Genomic DNA, 7,451 nt, shown 5'->3' on the forward strand with positions numbered 1-7,451 from the left:
GAATAGACTCAAGTGATGGGTACAGACTACACCAGGCCCAGAGTTTTGTGGCTCCGGGTGGGGGGTGGTGGGGGTGGGAATATGGGCAGACCCAGCTACAGCAAGCACACAGGAAACTTGTGGGAAGGGAGGGGGAAGTTAGCAGATTTGGTCTTGAACTTGGTGGGAGTGGGGGCAGAAATGTGATTATCTTTGGGGCTTGGGAATGAGGAACAGAAGGAAGAAAGCTGTTTTAGGGGGGCCAGAGCAGGCCTAGAGGGACAGCTCCCTACCCCAGGAGCTCATAGTTGAGAAGGAAGGGAAATGAGGCCCCTCCCCTCAGTGCTGAGGACAAGGCCCTTGGCTCAGTCTTCTTCTGCCCCACCCTCAACCATGGAAGAGATGTGGTCCTTGTCCTCTGGCTCCTTTGAAGAGTCCAGAGGCTGTTCTCTGTTGAGCCTCTGGAAGAAGCTTTTGCTAACCTCATAAGTGCTGATCATTATGGCACAGGAGGGGGTGGCCTTGATGACCGCTGGAACAGAGCCTGCAAAGAGTCCCGTGGTGCCTGGCTCAGCCAGGATCTTCCACAGCAGACGTCACTCACAGCCGCGACTGCTCCCAGTGTGAGGTGGCATGGAGTCAGGATGGCCACTACTATCCCTTAGAGGCTGCCAGCCACAAAGCTGATGATTCCCACAGATGTCTGGTGTTTTGGCCAGAGCCCACTCATCCATCTGCTCACCAGCTGTAGTTGAACCAGGACAGGGTTGAGAAGGGCACATCCCCAAGGGTAGCAGGACCCTGGCCTCCGTGAGTGCCAGCCAACCTGAGCCATGGCAGCTGGGCACAGGCACCAAGCTCCCGGTGTGACACAGGCTGAGCCTACAGCTTGGTCTGCACCAGCTACAAGTGGGCTAGTGCACCAGCCACCATGGGTGCAAAGAAGTCAGGAGTCAGGGCTTGACCACAAAGGAAGGCCTTCAGTTGGTCATAGGCAGTGAAGGAGACGGCAGTGGCTAACACGGGTGGCTGGGAGGCCAGTCCACAGGGTCCTCTTCTGTCCTACAGTCTTCACAGAGGTATCCACGATGCCAGTGAGGCAAGCACAGTCCTGAAACAAGGTACTTGTTTCCATTTGGGTACAAGTACAGGGGCTCCAGAACACCACTGCAGATAGGAGGCACCTCCCTGTGGACCAGAGAGAGGAGAGCAATTTGGCATAGCAGAGGCTCCAGAGTCTGGAGGGAGGCCTCAGCTATCTGCCCACTGAGGGACACAGCCTGCAAGTGTGCCTTCCCCACATCCAGGGGTGTTATGCAGAGGGAGGTGGCCACAGTCCCAGTGCCTGAGGCACCATTTGATGGAGGGAGCTGATGCCACCTTGTAGCTTCAGTTCTGGCTGGAGGCCAGTGCACGGTCTGTGCACCAATTACTAGAGCTTTTAAGTGAAATCTTTGTAAGGTCCACCCAATTCAATCAACATCCCCTCTCCCACACTCTGTTGTGCTCTGGGAGTAGCATGGTTTACACTAACCCCCTCTGTCTCCCACATACACTTCAGAACAGCTGCATAAAAATTTCTGTTGGGATTAGCAATTTACTGAATATAGAGGTGGATACGGAGAGTATTGACATCCTTATAATAATGATCATTCACATACAAGAACTTAGTGTAATTCTTCATTTGTCACAATTTTTATGTGTCTATCAATAAAACTTCATACTTTATCCATTAAGGCTTATAATATTGTATGAGATTTATTTCTTGTGATTTTATATTTTTATTGTCATTAAGTAGGACATCCTTTCTTAATTTTCAATTATAAATTCGAGTACAGTGAGTGCTTCCACAATTCCGTACCTTCCTCAGTGCTCATCATGAGAAGTGTGCTCTTAATCCCCTTCCCCTATGTCACCCACTCCCCCCACCGACCTCTCACCTGGCAAACACCAGTTTGTGCTCCGTATTTAAGAGTCTGTTTTTGGGTTTGTCTTCTTTCTTCTTTGTTCATTTGTCTCTTAAATTTCACATGAGTGAAATCATATGGTATTTGTCTTTAACTGACTTGTTTCACTTAGCATTATACTACCTAATCCATCCATGTTGCTGCAGATAGGAAGATCTCATCTTTTCTATGGCCAAGTAACATTCCTGTGTGCGTGTGTGTGTGTGTGTGTGTGTGTGTGTGTATCACATCTTCTTTGTCCATTCATCTATCAATGGATGCTTGGATTGCTTCCATATCTTGGCAATAATAATAATAATAATAATAATAATACTGCAATAAACATAGGGGTGCACATAATCTTTTCCAATTGGTGTTTTTCTTTTCTTTGGGTAAATATCAAATGGCATTATCCTATGGTAATTCTACTTCTAATTTTTTGAGGAATCTCCATACTGTTTTCCACAGTGCCTGCACCAGCTTGCATTCCCACCAATAGTGCACAAAGATTTCTTTTTCTCCACATCCTCACCAACACTTGTAATTCCTTACCTTTTGAGTCTAGCCCTCCTAACAGGTGTAAGGTGATATCTCATTGTGGTTTTGAGTTTCATTGCCCTGATGATGAGTGATATTGAACATATTTTCATGTGTTTATTGGCCATCTGTATATCTTCTTCGGGAAAATGTCTATTCATGTCTTCTGTCCATTTTAATCTAGATTCTTTGGGGGTATTTTTGGTGTTGAGTTGTATAAGTTCTTTATATATTTCGGATATTAACCCCTTATTAGATATATCATTTGCAAGCATCTTCTTCCAGTCAGTAGGTTGTCTTTTTGCTTTGTTGATGGTGTCCTGCGATGTGCAAAAACTTTTTATTTTGATGTCGTCCCAATGGTTTAATTTTGTTTTTATTTTCCTTGCCTGAGGAGACATATATAGAAAAATATTTCTATGGCTGATGTGAGAAAGAGTACTGTCTATATTTTCTCCTAGGAATTTTATGGTTTTACATCTCACAGGTCTTGAATCCATTTTGAATTTACTTTTGTGTATGGTGTGAGAAAGTGGTCCAGTTTTGTTCTTTTGATTCTAGCTGTCTAGTTTTCCCAACGCCATTTGTTGAAGAGATTCTTTTCACATTATATATTTTTGCCTCCCTTGTGGAAGATTAATTGATGATATAATCATGAGTTTATTTCTGGGCTCTTTACTCTGTTCTATTGATCAGAATTGATGTGTCTTTTTGTGCCAGCAGGATACTCTTTTAATTTTTATAACTTTGTAGTATATCCTGATATCTGGGATTGTGACACTTCCTGTTTTGTTTTCTTTCGCAAGATTGCTTTGGTTATTGGGGGTCTTTTGTGGTTCTATCCAAATGTTAGTATTATTTGTTCTAGTTCTGTGAAAAATGCTGTTGGTATTTTGATAAGGATTACATTTAATCTGTAGACTGCTTTGGGTCGTATGGACATTTTCACAATATTTTTCTTCCAATCCATGAACATGGAATGTTTTCCATTTGTGTCCTCGTTAATTTCTTTCATAAGTGATTGACAGTTTTCAGAGTACAGGTCTTTCACCTCCTTGGTTAAGTTTATTCCTGGGTATTTTATTCTTTTTGATGCAATTGTTAATGGGATTGTTTTCTTGATTTCTCTTTCTGCTACTTCATTAACAGTGTATGCAAATGCAACAGATTTCTGCATATTGATTTTGTATCCCACAACTTTACTGAATTCATTTATCAGTTCTACTAGTTTTTTTTTCATTGAGTCTTTAGGGTTTTCTACATAGAGTAATATGTCATCTGCAAATAGTGAAAGTTTTACTTCTTCCTTGGATGCCTTTTATTGCGTACGACACCTTTTTTTTTTTCTAGGTTACTTCCAATGTGTCATTTTAAATATTATATAAATTTCAAAAACACTTGATGTTCATAAGCCCTAGAAGAATATCAAAGGGACATCTTTATAACATCAAATATCAGTTGCACAGACCAACAATAATAGTACCAACATATGAATATTATAGAGTTTACAAATGGTCAAAAAAAAAAGGAGAAGAATACCTTTTAATGGTAGGCTGCTAACTAAAGTAGTTGGAGGATTATTAACTAAAACAAGATAACAGTTTTCTTTTTTTCTTTTTTTCAATATATGAAATTTATTGTCAAATTGGTTTCCATACAACACCCAGTGCTCATCCCAAAAGGTGCCCTCCTCAATACTCATCACCCACCCTCCCTCTCTCCCACCCCCCATTAACCCTCAGTTTGTTCTCAGTTTTTAACAGTCTCTTATGCTTTGGCTCTCTCCCACTCTAACCTCTTTTTTTTTTTTTCCTTCCCCTCCCCCATGGGTTTCTGTTAAGTTTCTCAGGATCCACATAAGAGTGAAAACATATGGTATCTGTCTTTCTCTGTATGGCTTATTTCACTTAGCATCACACTCTCCAGTTCCATCCACGTTGCTACAAAGGGCCATATTTCATTCTTTCTCATTGCCATGTAGTACTCCATTGTGTATATAAACCACAATTTCTTTATCCATTCATCAGTTGATGGATATTTAGGCTCTTTCCACAATTTGGCTATTGTTGAGAGTGCTGCTATAAACATTGGGGTACAAGTGCCCCTATGCATCAGTACTCCTGTATCCCTTGGGTAAATTCCTAGCAGTGCTATTGCTGGGTCATAAGGTAGGTCTATTTTTAATTTTCTGAGGAACCTCCACACTGTTTTCCAGAGTGGCTGCACCAGTTTGCATTCCCACCAACAGTGCAAGAGGGTTCCCATTTCTCCACATCCTCTCCAGCATCTACAGTCTCCTGATTTGTTCATTTTGGCCACTCTGACTGGCGTGAGGTGATATCTGAGTGTGGTTTTGATTTGTATTTCCCTGATGAGGAGCGACGTTGAGCATCTTTTCATGTGCCTGTTGGCCATCCGGATGTCTTCTTTAGAGAAGTGTCTATTCATGTTTTCTGCCCATTTCTTCACTGGGTTATTTGTTATTTGGGTGGAGTTTGGTGAGCTCTTTATAGATTTTGGATACTAGCCCTTTGTCCAATATGTCATTTGCAAATAAGATAACAGTTTTCTATCTGATGAAAAAGCCATACTAGTTGTTGGAAGATAGTTCTTCAAATAGACAAATACAATCTTGGATCCTATAAAGATAACTAAGAGGTGAAATGGAATTCAATAAAGCCAAGTTTTTTTGTTCAGTGATCTCCAATTTTTTTAAAAATGTAAATGCAAGTTAGTAAACATACAATTAGTATTGGTTTCAGGAGTAGAACCTAGTCATTCATCACTTACATATGATACCCAGCACTCATTCCAACAAGTGTCCTCTTTAATGCCCATCACCCATTTAACCCATCCCCCCACACACACCTCCCCTCCAGCAACCCTCAGTCCATTCTCTGTATTTAAGAGTCTTTTATGGTTTGCCTCCCTGTCTTTTTATCTTCTTTTTCCTACCCTTCCCCTATGTTCATCTGTTGTGTTTCTTAAATTTCACATATGCGTGATATCATATGATATTTATCTGTCTCTGACTGACTTATGATATCCTTTTAAATTTCAAATTCTAACTAGATTTATTTATAGAAATACACACGAATTTTTATATTCATAAAAGTGCCATTTAAAAGCTTAGTAACATTTTTTTTCCAGCCTTATCAAGATATAATTGACATAAGACATTGTGTAAGTTGAAGGGCTTAGGATGTTGATCCGATACACTAATATATTGCAGAATGATTGCCACCATAGGATCAACTCACACCTCCACCACATCTCATAATTACCTTTTGTGGGTGTTTGTGTGGTGAGAACACTTAAGAGCTACTCTTTTAACAACTTTCAAGTATACAATACAATATTAATTCAAACAGTTTTTCCATAGATTTGCGGGGAGGGAGTTTGTACAGATATACCAAATTATTTCATGTACTCTCAAATTTGCCTCCTCTTTCCAAGTCCCTTTTCTTGTCCCACTGAATTAACTGCTGTTTCAGTACTACATTGAAATAAGATTGGGGACAGAGGGTATGTTTGTCTCATATCCTAAAAGGTATTCTGTCATCATTTTTCCATTATGAGGTTTTGGCTACTTTTCTTTCTTTCTTTCTTTCTTTCTTTCTTTCTTTCTTTCTTTCTTTCTTTCTTTCTTTTTTTTTTTTTAATGTTCTTTTGGAATGGGTTAAGGAAATTCCTGTCTTTCCTAATTTACAAAGATACATCTAAGAGCACAAATAGACATGGAATCTTCTAGATTTACCTTTTTTTCATCTGTTAAGGTGATCATATTTGTTTCCTTCTGTAATCTGTGAAATATGAAGAATTACATTTACTAGTCATACCCAGAACACACGCTGTGCTGATGAAAGCAGGGCGCCTGCAGGTGGGAGCAAATCCTCAGTCAGCGTGAGAGATGTCAGGTGATTCCAGCTGTGCAGCAAATCTGGCGACCTCAGGGTTTGGGATCTAGGCAGGGCCTCTATGAATCCCATCACCTGTTAAATTTGCCCATGATTGTACTGCTCCACAATCTCTTATACTGGAAAGGCCCCTTGCCAGACCTTGATGCAGAATGCATGGAATATTCACCTTATGTGGATCATGGAACAGACGGTTATCTGAAGTTAAGATTATAAGCGGAGTTCTTTTTCTTTGGCACTGCCCCAGTCAATTGTTTTGGGGGTTCTTTGCCAGATTCCCCAAGAGCTCCAACATCACAAGCTGGGTCTGTACTGTCTTGTTGTCAGCAGACCTGAGAAGAAAGGTCTAGGTGGAGAAAAACAGTTGAGGCACAAAAGCCCAGGTGAAGCAGTGTTTCCCTTCCATTGTGAACCTGGTTATCCAGAACCTACCTCAGTCAATAAAAAGGGGAGGAATTAACCCGCCCACCCATCTATGGGTGGGTGTAGACCTTCTCTTCCCACTTCCCTGGCGTGCTTGCTTTAGGAACTGGCCCAGGAGATTGGTGTCAGGGTTGGTGAGTTACCATTCTTGCCAATTTGTTCATTTTGATTTTTAAAATCCTGTTATTTATGTTGTTACTGAAATTTTCCAATTCTCTCAGTTTTTTTCTCCACGCTGTTTTTTTTTTTTTTAACCAAAAACTCATGCTTGTGGCCTTACCATGGACACCATCCTTCTATTTAGTGACTGCAATGTTAGAAAAAGGATATTTTAAGGGTGAGCTATAGCTTCTCTACTCTGAGGGATCCTCAACTGTGTTCTAAGGCGCTGGCTCTCAATTTTGGCTGCGTGTGGAAGTTATTTGGGGGAATTGTAAGAAAAGATGGATTCCTGGGTCTTTCAAAGCTTCTTGTTTAACAGGTCTGGATATTTCTGGGCATTGGGAGTGTTAAAAAAAAAAAAAAGAAGAAGAAGAAAGAAAAGAAAAGCAGACATAGCAAAATTAAAACCACCAAATTAGTAAAATAGATTTAGAAAGAGCTTATTGTGGATTTAAGAATGGTTTTCGAACTTGGTGCTCTCAAATTC

The 7,451-nt window shown here is 40.6% G+C and overlaps 1 pseudogene; it reads right to left on the reverse strand.

Annotated features, from left to right (window-relative positions):
* Nucleotides 1-344: 344 nt before the first annotated feature.
* On the reverse strand, nt 345-7,094 carry LOC121023378 (solute carrier family 25 member 39-like; annotated as a pseudogene).
* Nucleotides 7,095-7,451: the final 357 nt, after the last annotated feature.

The sequence above is a fragment of the Herpailurus yagouaroundi genome, unplaced genomic scaffold, assembly GCF_014898765.1.
Source record: "Herpailurus yagouaroundi ecotype Mexico unplaced genomic scaffold, PumYag 557, whole genome shotgun sequence".
NCBI classification, from domain to species: domain Eukaryota; kingdom Metazoa; phylum Chordata; class Mammalia; order Carnivora; family Felidae; genus Herpailurus; species Herpailurus yagouaroundi.